We start from the raw sequence: 13,047 nt of genomic DNA on the forward strand, positions 1-13,047 counted from the left end.
AGCCTATTTACCCACACACTCCATCTTATACTTATTCTTTTAAAGTCCTGAAAAGTGCAGTCCTTGTGTGATATGGTTTTGAATTTATAGAATCATTGAACATTGAAGGAGATCATTCAGCCGTTCATGCCTGTGCTAACACTTTGAAACTGCTATCCAGTAGTCCCCATCCTCCCCTAACACTTTCCCCATGGCCCTGAGCATTTTTTCCTTTTTAACTGTGTGTCCAATTCCCTTTTAAAAGCTACTATTGAACCTGCTTCCACACCTTTTCAGGCAGCGCATTCCAGATCACTGCAAAACAACTCACTGCCTGATTTTTTTTTTTAATTCTCATCTCCTCCCCAGCATTTTGCCAATTATCTTACATCTGTGGTATCTGATTCTCTTGCCAGTGGAATGAGTTTCTCTCTATCCATACTATCGAAACCCTTTCTGATTTTTGAACAGTTAAAATTAATTTACTGCTAAGACTTTTGCTCCCCCTCTTCCTGAAGGCACTCACCCATGCTCAGGTAAAGTTCCACAGGTGCTGGTGCTGTTGGGACCTTTAAATAAGCAGTGGTTCTTTGGTGTGTAAATCCACCTGGTATGTCACTACATCACATGGAGGAAGAAGGTCCTGATTTGACCCCTGGTTAGAGATAGCTGTGCTACCAGAAATATCCTCCATTCCTTCACCTTGGGAAAGGATAGGTCAGACCAGCTCCCACCATAATTGCAAACTAGTTACTGGGGGCAGGAACTCATCCATTTTCCCCAAACCAAGTCCCTCCAACACCACCGAATCATATAAAGCTCTCCGAAACCTTCATGACTTGTATACTTTTGGTAGGTCATTTGTAATGAATCAAGTAAACGTGTTTTTTTTTTACAGCTCAGTTTAAAAAGTCTCTTGAAACAAGCAACTGAATTAGGAAATCTTTCTTACCTGGATGAAGTTGTAAGCTTAATATTTTCAGATGTTCGAAGTAACAAGAAAAAAATCTTTGTCCTAAATGTTAGAAAAGGCTAGACTCAGGTCAGTTGATTGGACACACCAAACACTAGGTAACAGAATTCAATTACTGGAAGGCAACTTGAATGGTTTTCTGTCTTTGATCACTTGATTGTTTTTATACTCACGCCAGTAGGCTAAAATTGACCGTATGTTAAGTCTCCATAAATCAGCAGCAGAGAATGGAGCAGGTTTATCTCTTCCTCCTACAATTTCTCTATAACGAGCAAGTTTAATGTCCCATTGCTTCTGATTAGCCCAGAAGCGTGCCTTGCAGTCTCGTTTCTCCTCCAAGGGCTGGATGCCGAGTTGATACACCGATGCTGTCCTTTGTTATAAAATTTCTCTGATGGTGGGAGGGTAAATGTCTGAAAAAATTCCCCACTACGTTGCTAATCCTTTCTTGTTCATTGGAATTTTAGATTTCTGAAATAAAATTATATGTTTCTCTGGAGCTATCCTGACGGAATGCTCTCCTCTCCCTGCCTCTTAAGATTTTGTTTGTGTGGCTGGTTTTGTAGCTCACTCACTCACTGATGCGCAGCTGGTCTGACTGCCTAGTTCTCTTCTTGAGGAGGAGCAGATTCACCAACCAGAATGTCATCTTAAAGGAGAAGTCCCATTTTTAATCAGACTGAATTAAAGATAACCCAGATAGCTATTGTCCCATGGTATCATCATGATCGTGAGGATTTTGAGACCAGTAAACTGAGGCAGTTCCCTAGGATGGGGGGAGGGAGGTGGTTTCCAAGGTTAAGATGCTTAGCAACTAAAAGGTTCTTTCTTTTCCCTGAGGAACTACACAAAGGTCTTCGTGTAATTTAACAGTATGTCAGAAATGTGCAACTCATCAATTATTCCTGATGGCTTCCTGCTGATACTCAACTTCTTAAAGGGCCCCTGCCTTCATGCAAAGGAATGAGAACCCTAAATGAAAGGTGCAGGACGTTAGCACAGCTGAAAATAGAAGAGAGAATGGAGTAAATGAAGGAGTGATGCCAAGCCTGGGTTTTAAAACCCTGCAAAATGTAGAAGGAAAGAATGATTGGGAGAGAAAAAGATTTCCACAGAATGAAAGCACAGATTTCAACAGAGGTTGGAGAATGGAAAGTGTGTGCGCAAGACAGGGGTATCTGGAACTTGAGAGGAACAAGAGCTGTTTAGAGAAACACTGACCATAGCAGTATCAAGAAAATAATAGGTAAGAAAGAGATCAGGGACAGAAGAATTGGCAGGGTGGTGTGACTGTGATTTGAGTATCCTGCCTTACTGATGGGACAGAACTGTCAATAGGGGCTGGGATCCTTTGCTCTTGGCTCCACGTGACTCCAACAAGCTGGTTCGCCATCCTGCGAGTCCTTGGCTTTGGTTTAGCTATGTTCAGGCTGTCTCTGGATTTGAGCGTAAGTGGTGTGTTTCCCAATGCAGCAAGATTGTGCACTCCATTATAGACTAACAGCAGCCTAAAGGTATAGATTCCTCAGTAGTTTTGGTTCAGAACCTCTTAAACATGGCGATGTCCTTTGTCTGTCAGATACCTGGCCGATCCTAAAGAGAATTCAGAGGCTCCAGAACTCATTGGTCACAGCTGAATTATTTGAGTTCTAACCTGGGACTCAATGGCTTGTTTATCTTCAAGAAAAGCAGGGATTTTCTAGCTTTCCCTTGTACTCGTTTGTGCCCTGCTCAGTATGCCTGATGCTTGGTTGCTGATTCGACTCTGAGCTAATTTTCTGACTGCCTATTGCCCCCTCTGCATGCTGCCATCCCTACCTCATCCCTCTTCTTGCTATTACCCATCAGGTTTAATTTTTCTTTCTAGTCACCCTCCTGAACTCCTCCATACATACAGGATCCACTCATTGACAACATTGTCACCTTATCCTATTAAAATCCCATTTGTCTATCACCCTTGTCTTCCTCTGGCTCCCCGTCCTCAGCCAAATGACTAAATTTGTCATTAACTTAAAAAATTTAGCCACAGGAAGTAGAGCAAGACCATGGTATGTCCTGCTTTCCACTGTCCACAACATCATCGGCCTCATTGCCTTAATTGATTAAGCGTGTGTATTTTGGTTGAAGTATGCCTTTGTGCAACTCTCAGTAACCCTCCTTGAAACATCAGAGGTTGGGAAGAGTTGATGTCCAAAGGGGCCTGGTTGTCCTTGTTCATGAGTCACTAAAAGCTAGCATTCAGATGCAGCAAGCAGTTAGGAAGGCAAATGGTACGTTGGCCTTCATCACAAGGGGATTTGAGTACAGAAATAAACATGTCTTGCTGCAATTGTGGATGATCCATCTCGGCCTCCTCTGGAGGCCCCAGCATCTCAGATGCCAGTCTTCAGCCAATTCGATTCACTCCACATGATATCAAGACATGGCTGAAGAATCTGGATACTGCAAAGGCTATGGGCCCTGACAATATTCTGGCAATTTGTGCACCCCTAGCCAAGCTGTTCCAGTACAGCTACAACACTAGCATCTACCCAGCAATGTAGAAAATTGCCCAGGCATGTCCTGTATGCAAAAAGCAGGACAAGTACAACCCGGCCAATTACTGCCCCATCGATCTCTTAATCACCAGTAAAGTGATGGAAGGGGTCACAACAGTGCTATTAAGCAGCACTTGTTTAGCAATAACCTGCTCACTGATGCCCAGTTTGTGTTCCGCCAGGGCCACTCAGCTCCTGACCTCATTACAGGCTTGGTTGAAACATGGACAAAAGAGCTGAACTCCAGAGATGAGGTCAGAGTGACTGCCCTTGACATCAAGGCAGCGTTTGACTGATTGTGGCATCTAGGAGCCCTAGCAAAACTGGAGTCAATGGGAATTGGGGAACACTCTCCACTGGTTGGAGTCATACCTAGCACAAAGAAGATGGTTGTGGTTGTTGGAGATCAATCATTTCTGTTCCAGGACATCACTACAGGAGTTTCTCAGGGTAGTGTCCTAGGTCCAGCCATTTTTAGCTGCTTCTTCAATGATTCTCCTTCCATCATTAGGTCAAAAGTGGGGATGTTTGATGATTGCACAATGTTCAGCACCATTTGTGACTTCTCAAACTGAAACAGTCCATGTCGAAGTGCAACAAGACTTGGATATTATCCAGGCTTGAGCTGGCAAGTGGCAAGTAACATTCGCATCACAAGTGCCAGGCGATGGCCATCTCCAACAAGAGAAAATCTAACCATCGCCCCTTGACAGTCAATGGCATTACCATCGCTGAATCCCCCACTATCAATATCCTGGAGGTTACCATTGTCCAGAAACTGAACTGGACTAGCCATATAAGTACTGTGGCTACAAGAGCAGGCCAGAGGCTAGGAATCCTGTAGTGAGTAACTCAGCTCCTGACTCCCCAAAGCCTGTCCACCATCTACAAGGCACAGGCCAGGAGTATGATGAAATACTCTCCGCTTGCCTGGATGAGTGCCACTTCAACAACACTCAAGAACCTGACACCATCCAGGACAAAGCAGCCTGCTGGATTGGCACCCCATCCACAAACATTCACTTCACCACTGATGCACAGTAGCAGCAGTGTGTACTATCTACAAAATGCAATACAAAAATTCACCAAGGTTCCTTAGGCAGCACCTTCCAAACCCACGACCACTCACATGGGAACATCAGCACCTGCAAGTTACATCCAAGCCACTCGCCAACCTGAGTTGGAAATGTATCACAGTTCCTTCACTGTTGTTGGGTCAAAATCCTGGAACTCCCTCCCTAACAGCGCTGTGGGTGTACCTACACCACATGGACTGCAGCGGTTCAAGAAGGCAGCTCACCACCACCTTCTCAAGGGCAATTAGGGATGGACAATAAATGCTGGCCCAGCCAGCAACGCTCACATCCTGTGAACGAATTAAAAAAGAAAATTGTATAGAGCCTTGGAGTATTGTGTACGGTCTTGGCCTCCTGTGTAAGGAAGGATATACTTAACATAGAGGGGATGTAACTGGGATGACGGGATTGCCTTATGAGGAGAGATTGAGGAAACTTGGCCTGTATTCTCTGGAGTTCCGAAAAAATGAGAGGTGATCTCATTGAAACTTACAAACTTCTTACAGGGTGTGACAGGGTAGATGTAGACAGGATGGTTCCCCCTGGCTGGTGAATCTAGAACCATGGGACACAGCCTCAGAATAAGGGGAGGGCCATTTAAGACTGAGTTGAGGAGGAATTTCTTCACCCAAAGGGTGGTGAATCTTTGGAATTCTCTACCCCAGAGGACTGTGGAAGCTGTCATGAAGAGATATTGTCTATAATGTTACTAGAAATTAGTTTTTAAAGTAGAATTGTAGTGGGGCGTGTGTCTTAATTGGATTAAAGCCAGCTAGTCTGGGTGCTTTGATATATAGTAGTTTTGAGATGTTAATTAGATAAATGTAAGGAAGTTAAAAGGTAAAGTGTAAATTTGCATTTGTTGAATAAAGCATTCAAGTGTGGGAGTAAAATCTTGCGCCTAGCGGGAGAAGTTATGATAGTAATTTACAGATGTATGTATGTGTTTAAATTTGTTAAATTAATAAATGTTTAATTTAGTTTTATATAAAAAAAACCTTTTGAGGCTCAGTGGTCTTATTCCTGAATTCAGAGCTGCATCTCAAACATACTAATTGAAAATATAGATTATGACAGTTGTTCAAGTTTCCCTCTGGGATTTAAACAACTCAGCCTTTACCAACTGCTGTGTCATAACAAAGCTCAATCATTGAGTACGTTCAAGATGGAAATTGATAGATTTCTGGATACTAATGGCATCAAGGGATATGGGGAAAAATGGCATCGAGGTAGATGATCAACCTAGATCTGTTTGAAAGGCGGAGCAGGCTTGACAGGCTGAATGGCCTACTGCTATGTTCCTGTGCTTTCTTGCACGTATTTTCTGTCACCTCTGTTCTCCTATTCCTGTTTGAGTTCTAATCCGTCCCTTTATGCCATGATGAAGGCACCACCAGGCAGATGGGACCACTGTTTTGTTGCAAACGTTGTTGGGCACTGTCGACAAAGGGTGACAAACAGTGAATTCTCAATGGTTAAGTCAGCACTTTCTATCAGTCGGAACCCAAGCTTTTTCTTTTGAAAGCTCTTCCAACCCTACAAACTAATTTGTGAGAAAAACAAACACTGTCTCATTCACAAAGCTAACGTACTTAAATAGTAAAGGAAAGTTTGGAGATGGGTGGGGGGGGTGGTCTCACTGTAAAACATTCTTCCGTCTGCATCATTTCAAAAGCTGAATCACTTTTCTTCTCCTCACAGGATATGTCATTCTTCTCTCTGTAGAGCTGTGCAACACTTTAGGTCTTCTTCGCCCACTGTGGAACTGACAGGTATGTCCTAGAGGGGCTATATGGACTAATTAAAAATATACACATATATCTAAGTGCTTCTTGGAGGACCAATATCATAGAGAATTTACATGAAAGGAGGTCATTCAGCCCATAATGATTGTGTGTCTGTGGTATCTTTTATTCTGGTAATCAATTTCCCTATATCCTTAAACCTTTTTTCTAAAAGTGCTTGTTAAATATTGCAACTGACATGATTTCAGTAAGCCCTTGTAGTAATGGATTGCATATGCCATTAACTCATTGTGTGGAAAATATTCCTTCTCTGCTGTCCTTTGAGCTTTGAGTACAAATTTCAGACTCCATTCTTACTATTATCCTCTTGCCCCTGATATTATTCCAATTAATCTAAGGTGTATTTTTTCCACAGCCCCAGTGGATACAGAGTGAAGCACATAGCATTACATTCAGAGTCTGTTGAGTAATGTACAACCTGAATAAAGTCTGTTATCATCTCTATCTTGATAAACTGCAGTCTTTACAATACTATCCATGTCTGACATATGGTGTTGGATTATGAAAGCCTTCATTAATGCTACATCACTAGGTTCAACTGTGAATTCATTCAGTCTCTGTCTGTCTCGTAAAGGCAAAAAAATGCTGAAAATACTTGGCAAGTCAGATTCTACAAGGAGAAGAGTCAAACTGATGGTTCAGGTGGATACCGTTGATCAGAGCTGAAAAGCAAAGGCTGATTCATTGTCCCTTCATTGGTCTTGCCCAAAGCAAAAGGAGATCTTTTGGATGAAATGTTAGATGGTAGAGCAATTAAAATTGGGGATGCACGAGAGGCCAGAATTGGAAGGCAGATTGTAGGCTATAGAGATAGGGAAGTGGGGGAAAGGCATGGGGCCACGGAGGGACGAGATAGAAGAAGCAGTAGGTGGCAGATTCCCACTGAAGGATGTACATTAAATTGTTGTCACAAAACTGGTGGTGGTAGATGGAGACAGATTGGAGTGCTGCCTGAGAAAGGGGTGGTGGCACTGGCCTTCATGGGGAAGAGATTTGGGGCCAGAGAAACTGAAACTGTTGAAGACGACAAGTGTCATAAATATGGGTTAGCACAGACTTTATCATAGGAAAGGGGATAAATTCAAAATGAAGCAGGTGAGCTGGATGGGCCAGGAATTTGAAACGTTCCCTGGGTGAGGCGAGAAGTGGCCAGGTTTGGGAATGTAACTGGTGATGTCTGGAAGTGAGATTGGTGAAGTTCTAAATAACTGATGGCTCTAGTCTGATCACTTGCCAAACCTGCAGTGCCTTTCTCCGCCTCCCCACCTCAGAGAGAGGACTATATCATCAGACTTGCTGTCCCTCCAAGGGATTTACTGAGTGGGGAAACCAGCTGTTATGGGAAAAGTCAAAATGTTTGGTGGCTAATTCAACTTCTGAGAGTTGTTGCTTAAATAGCTGTTTCAAAATCAGACTTTCAGGTCCAAAATTGTACTTGAACAACCGTTCTGCTTGGATCTGTGGTCACGTGTGTGTCATTAGTTTGGTGCTGAATATAATGGGCCACAGCTGTGACGGTTAAGTGTTTGACTGGGTGAGAAGCTGATGCTCAGTAATGGTGTCGTTTCTTTTAAGGTAACAGAATGAAAACAGACAAAACATTACCTTTTTTACTCAGACACCTTTACAGGGCAGTTGTCATCAACTTTTCTGGAAACTAATAATTAATTTAGTGATTGAATGAAGGCACTGCCAGATTACGGTGCCATCTCAGAGGTTTAATTTCCTCCGTGTTTTTGTTAGCACTCTGAATAAAGCATTTGCTTTAAGTTCCAGACTGAAAGGCGCGATATAAATACAAGTTCTTTCTGGTTTGCGGCCAGAATGAATTTTGTTTGATCCATTTATTAAAATGGACCAAATGCCATCTGTGGCACAGAAGTGATTGCATCATCATTGGTGCCTGAAATGTGCTCTTGCTGTTTGAACAGAATGCAAACGGGGAGAGAAATTATCGCTCCACATTTCCTTGGGTGCTTATTCCTCTTTAAAGGAATCAGTCCTCTTTGTCTCAGAAAGGCCACTTAATCAATGAGGGAGAACTCTGGGGTTTGAGATACGATAAAGCCAGTGTGTATGAGAAGATTAATCATCAGCAGGCCCCCGAACAAAGATGTGACTCAAAGCAGCATGCATAAATCAGTGTGAAACTCTCATCACCACACAAACTCTGCAATGTGATGTTAGAGAGAAAAAAAAAACATCTATACAGGTTGGTTTCCAAATCAGTAAAATATAATTAAACAAATACCAAGCACATCATTCAATAGTGTAAAAGGGGTGATAAAAGTTGGCGGTCCCTTTTATATATCGAATGATTTTCATTTCCATTGAAGTCAAAATCTCCCTGGTTGCTAAAGGTAGTCAAGCAAAACAATTCAACTCCTGAACACTGCCCTCCTTCTCGCCACAGCACTTCTGACAGCTCAGGCCAACAGACTCTCCAGTATTTGTCAGCAATTACCACAAAGAAAGGGAACAGGAATGGCACAATTAAAATATAAATGGATGTTTCTGGAAAATTGTCGTGTGGTGGCTTAGCTTGCTAGTCTGCCATCTGAGAGTTCAACTGAAAGGTCATCGACCTGAAATGTTTACCTCCCAGTCCCCAGTAACTCTTCCAAGTGGCTTTTCTTCGTGTGAGCTTAGACTACAAACAGAGTATCAATGGCACGGAGCCTTGGCACTGTTCTCAGCTGACATCCACAAAATGCATTTCCAGCAGAGGTCACTTGAAAAGCAAACAGGAGTTAGGAACTCTGGCTGATTTCACCCTTGCCAAAAAGGCAGCTCACCACCAATCTTCTCAAGGGCAACTAGGGATGGGCAATAAATGCTGGCCCAGCCAGGGAGGCCCACATCCCATGAATGAATAAAAAGAAAATGACTCAGGAGCATGTTAACAATATTGTGGCACCCTGTATCGCTAGCTCATGTGAGATCAATTAAGGACCCTTCTGAAATGTGTAGCTGAGCAGCACAGAAGGAGCTGCTTATTCCTTGGAAAACCAGATGGTTAGAGTTGACTGTGCCCCTTTAATATGTAATTGAGGCAGTCATTTTAATCTCCAGACTGAATCCACAGAACATTTCTCCTGACTGAACTTCAATCAGATACTGAACTAGTTTTGATAACTGGGTTCATATTACCGCTCCACACCAATCTCGTACATCAAACACCTGGAATTTAGGCGCAAGAATAATTGTACTGGGAAGTTTTGGAAATAATTCTTTTGACAATATGCAGAGGGATCTTTGATGTAATTAAGTGTATGGGAGAAATATCTGGCTAAACACATTTATCTGTCCATTACCATCACTGTGCAGACAGCACTTGTCCCATCAGATTCAGAGTTCTATTAAAAATTTGACATGCTGAATTTGTCTGTTAGCAATAATTCACTTTTAACAAGAAAATTCATAATCCCAAAACTACATGATCATTATTAATACAACAATACTAACAAAATTAATGAACTTGCTGTGTTCCAGGCTCCTGACTCAATCTGAAGCGTCTAGTCCTGCTCGTAGTTGAAATTGCACGTATTGAGATAATCCTTGGTAAGTGTACTGTGTCCGTGCTAACGGGCTGCTTTCTGTAATGCATGTTTAGTACACTCGTGGGCTCAAGCCCTACCCCAGAGACTCAGGCACTTAATTTAGGCTGACACTTTATGCGCTACTGTGGAAGTGTGTAATTGTTATAATTTAGTTCAGGCGTGGGAGGAAATTAGTCAAAGTTCCCACTTTAGATAACTATGCAGTGATCTAAAATAGTGGTGTACAAGTAGAGGAGTGCTATAATTTGGTTGCAAGCACTGTTCTGGTCACCACAGCAGAAAGGAGGAGGATGGAGTTGGGGGTGACATTGAAGACCCAAACACGGTGCAGGAAAAAACCCCCCAAGTTGGGAAATGCGGCAGCCAATTTGTGCACAGCAAGATCCCAAATGGAGCAATGGGAAACTGACCAGAGAATTTGTTCTAAGTGGTATTGATTTGAAGGATAAATGCTGGCTAGCACACTCCACTGCTTATTCTGAATAACGCCATGGGATCTATTTCCAACTGCCTGAGAGTGCAATGGTCTAATGTCTCATCCAAAATGCTGCATCTCCACAAGTGCAGCCCTTGTTCACCACTGCACTGGGAGTGTCAACCTAGATTTTGTGCTCAAGTCTCTGTAATGTAACATTCCAAAAGCAGCAGGTAACCTTTGGTATCTCACTCAACAATACAAGAGTGTAGGTAGGTTGTTCAACCATGAAGGGCATCACAGCCCAAACTTGCTCCTCACCCGCTATCCAGGCATATGGATCTTCTTGGCAGCAAATCAGAGAATGAAGTATGGAATTAGAGGGCAGCGAAATGGAATGCAGAATCAGAAGGGTTGGAGAGCTGGGGAAATAGGGGTTGTAGTAGTGTAACTGGGGATGTCTATGGATTGACATGTGGAATGGGGAGGAGGCTGGCAAAATAAAAAAGAGAGACTGGAATTAACAGAAGAACTGAATTATGCAGGGGCCTGAACATAGCAATGTGATATCAGATTCAGCACACTGCAGATCTAATAGAGTAGCAGTCAGTACAAGGTGCAGTGCGTCACTACAGGAAAATTGAAGCTTGGGGATGGATTGGAATTCTAATCAACAGGCTGTATGGTTTCACTGCACTGCATAGTCCAGAACAGGTGAAGAACAATACCTTAAGCAAGAGAGGAAGTGCCAGAAAGCTGATCTTTCTGATCAATGTGTTATGTCTCCTTTTACATCTTATCCTGTCTTGAAGGTGCTGGGCATCGCAGTTGATGCTCTCCTCACTTAATATCCATTGTGCTCTTTTCAGCAGAGATAGCAGTTGGGAATGGAATCATTTCTCACTTGGACACTCCTGAGCCCATTGGTTAGTGTCCCTTCCTGCCTCTGTGGCTCAGATAACTAACAGCACACAACAGGGACAAAACTTCAGTGGTCTGTATAGCTTTGAACTGCACCGGAACATGGCACTTACCCAGGGAACCTTGGTGCGATCCTTTTACCTGTTTAAAGTGAGTAGTGTTTGGGAAAAGGAGACAATTGTAGTCTGTAATTTACACCATTTAAACCTTCAGTCAGTGAATGGTATATTTTTATGGTGGATGAGATCAATGCAGACAATATTATTATGGCATGTGAATCATAAGCTGCTGAGTCTGGGCTGAGTTAGCATTTCAGGTAGGCCAGCAGCAAGGGGGTGGGGAGAGAGAGAGAATGGGGGGTGGGGGGGTGGGGAGTGCAGGTGCATGGGTGGAGGGGAGGAAATGAAGCAGAGAGAAGAAAGGGGGATAGAGGGAGAAATTTATCACCACTCCTTCCTTGTCACTGGGTCAGAATCTTGGAACTCCCTTCCTAACAACAGCGTGGATACACACCTTCAACGTATAGACTCCAGCACGAGGCAGCTAACCCAAGGGCAACTAGGATGGACAATAAATGTTGGTGGCCTTGCCTGCATCCTGATGATGAATAAATATTATTTAAAAAATCTGAGAGTGTATTTGTACTGGTCCTACAGCTGAACATCTGATGCGTGAATTGTTAAATTTAACTATTAGAAATATTCTCCCATCTTCCACCCTCAATCAGGACTTGAGTTTATCCAATAAAGTTCCTGCACTATCCTAATTTATACTTATGGCTGTTCAACATTTGATTATGTTGTAAGAACTATATATACACACATGTTCTATTAAAAACTGAGTTGACAGTTGAAGTGCTACACCTGACCTCAGTGCCTGATGTTCTCTTTACAAACCAAGTTACCACTATTGATCACAGAGTGTAAAAGAGCATTCTTGGAGCAGCACCAGGCATACCTAAAAATGAGCTCCAACGGTTATAGGCACGCTAAACAGCAGTTTATACTCGGGAGTTAAATCATAGGTGTGCAGCACTTTGGCCTGGTGTACTAACGATTCAGTAGCACTTCTCAAGTCCATTGCCTCCGAGTTCACATGCTACCCTGACTTGCACTGTATTGCTTTTCCTTCATTGGTAGGCCAAAATCTTGAACTCCCTACTTGACAGTAGGGGAGCACCTTCACCACATGGATAATAAGCAGTTCAAGAAGGTGGCCCACCACCTTTTCAAGGGCAATTAGAGCTGGGCAATAAATGCCAGCCTTACTTGTGATACCCACATCCCAAGAGTAAACAATTTTACTCACCATGAGTATTGAACTCAATTACAACCATTCCTTCCTGAGCTGAAGTCAGCTCTTTCTTGATTGATAAAAGGTTTAAAACACTTCCCTCCCTCCAAAACACATGCCTATGCGCAGTTGCCAAGGAGGTATTAATTTGCGGCTTGTCTCACCATTACCTGTTGACCTGACCTGCCTGGCTGAGGGATGCTGTATCTTCTTTCAACTTGTGCAACAAAGGAGGCAAGATTATCCCAGTCTAGCAAACGAAAGGGCTCCACTTAAAAACAAATGATTTTACCTCCACGTGAGCTGATTGGCCTTCACTTTGTAACATGATTGAAATCAGGACTCACCATGTGGGGATCCCAACCCCATCATTCTATGATTTAGCAGGCCTGCTTTTTATAAGGCTAATGGTTTATGGATGCTCTCTAGTTACATAACTTATCAAAGGACATTTGCAGTTGGGAATATCTCATGCCGGCGGCTGCCTA

The 13,047-nt window shown here is 42.9% G+C and overlaps 1 protein-coding gene across 1 annotated transcript in view; it reads left to right on the forward strand.

The window, feature by feature from the left end:
- LOC144670428 (RNA-binding protein 4-like) overlaps positions 1–12,125 on the forward strand; it is a 45,334-nt gene extending 33,209 nt beyond the window's left edge. The window contains exons 6-8 of the transcript XR_013573878.1: positions 6,267–6,337; positions 9,863–9,931; positions 11,215–12,125. The gene's annotated coding sequence lies outside the window, so the exon portion shown is untranslated. The remainder of the gene's footprint in view (positions 1–6,266; positions 6,338–9,862; positions 9,932–11,214) is intronic.
- The last annotated feature ends 922 nt before the right edge of the window (positions 12,126–13,047 follow it).

Source organism: Cetorhinus maximus, chromosome 31 (genome assembly GCF_964194155.1).
Source record: "Cetorhinus maximus chromosome 31, sCetMax3.hap1.1, whole genome shotgun sequence".
NCBI classification, from domain to species: domain Eukaryota; kingdom Metazoa; phylum Chordata; class Chondrichthyes; order Lamniformes; family Cetorhinidae; genus Cetorhinus; species Cetorhinus maximus.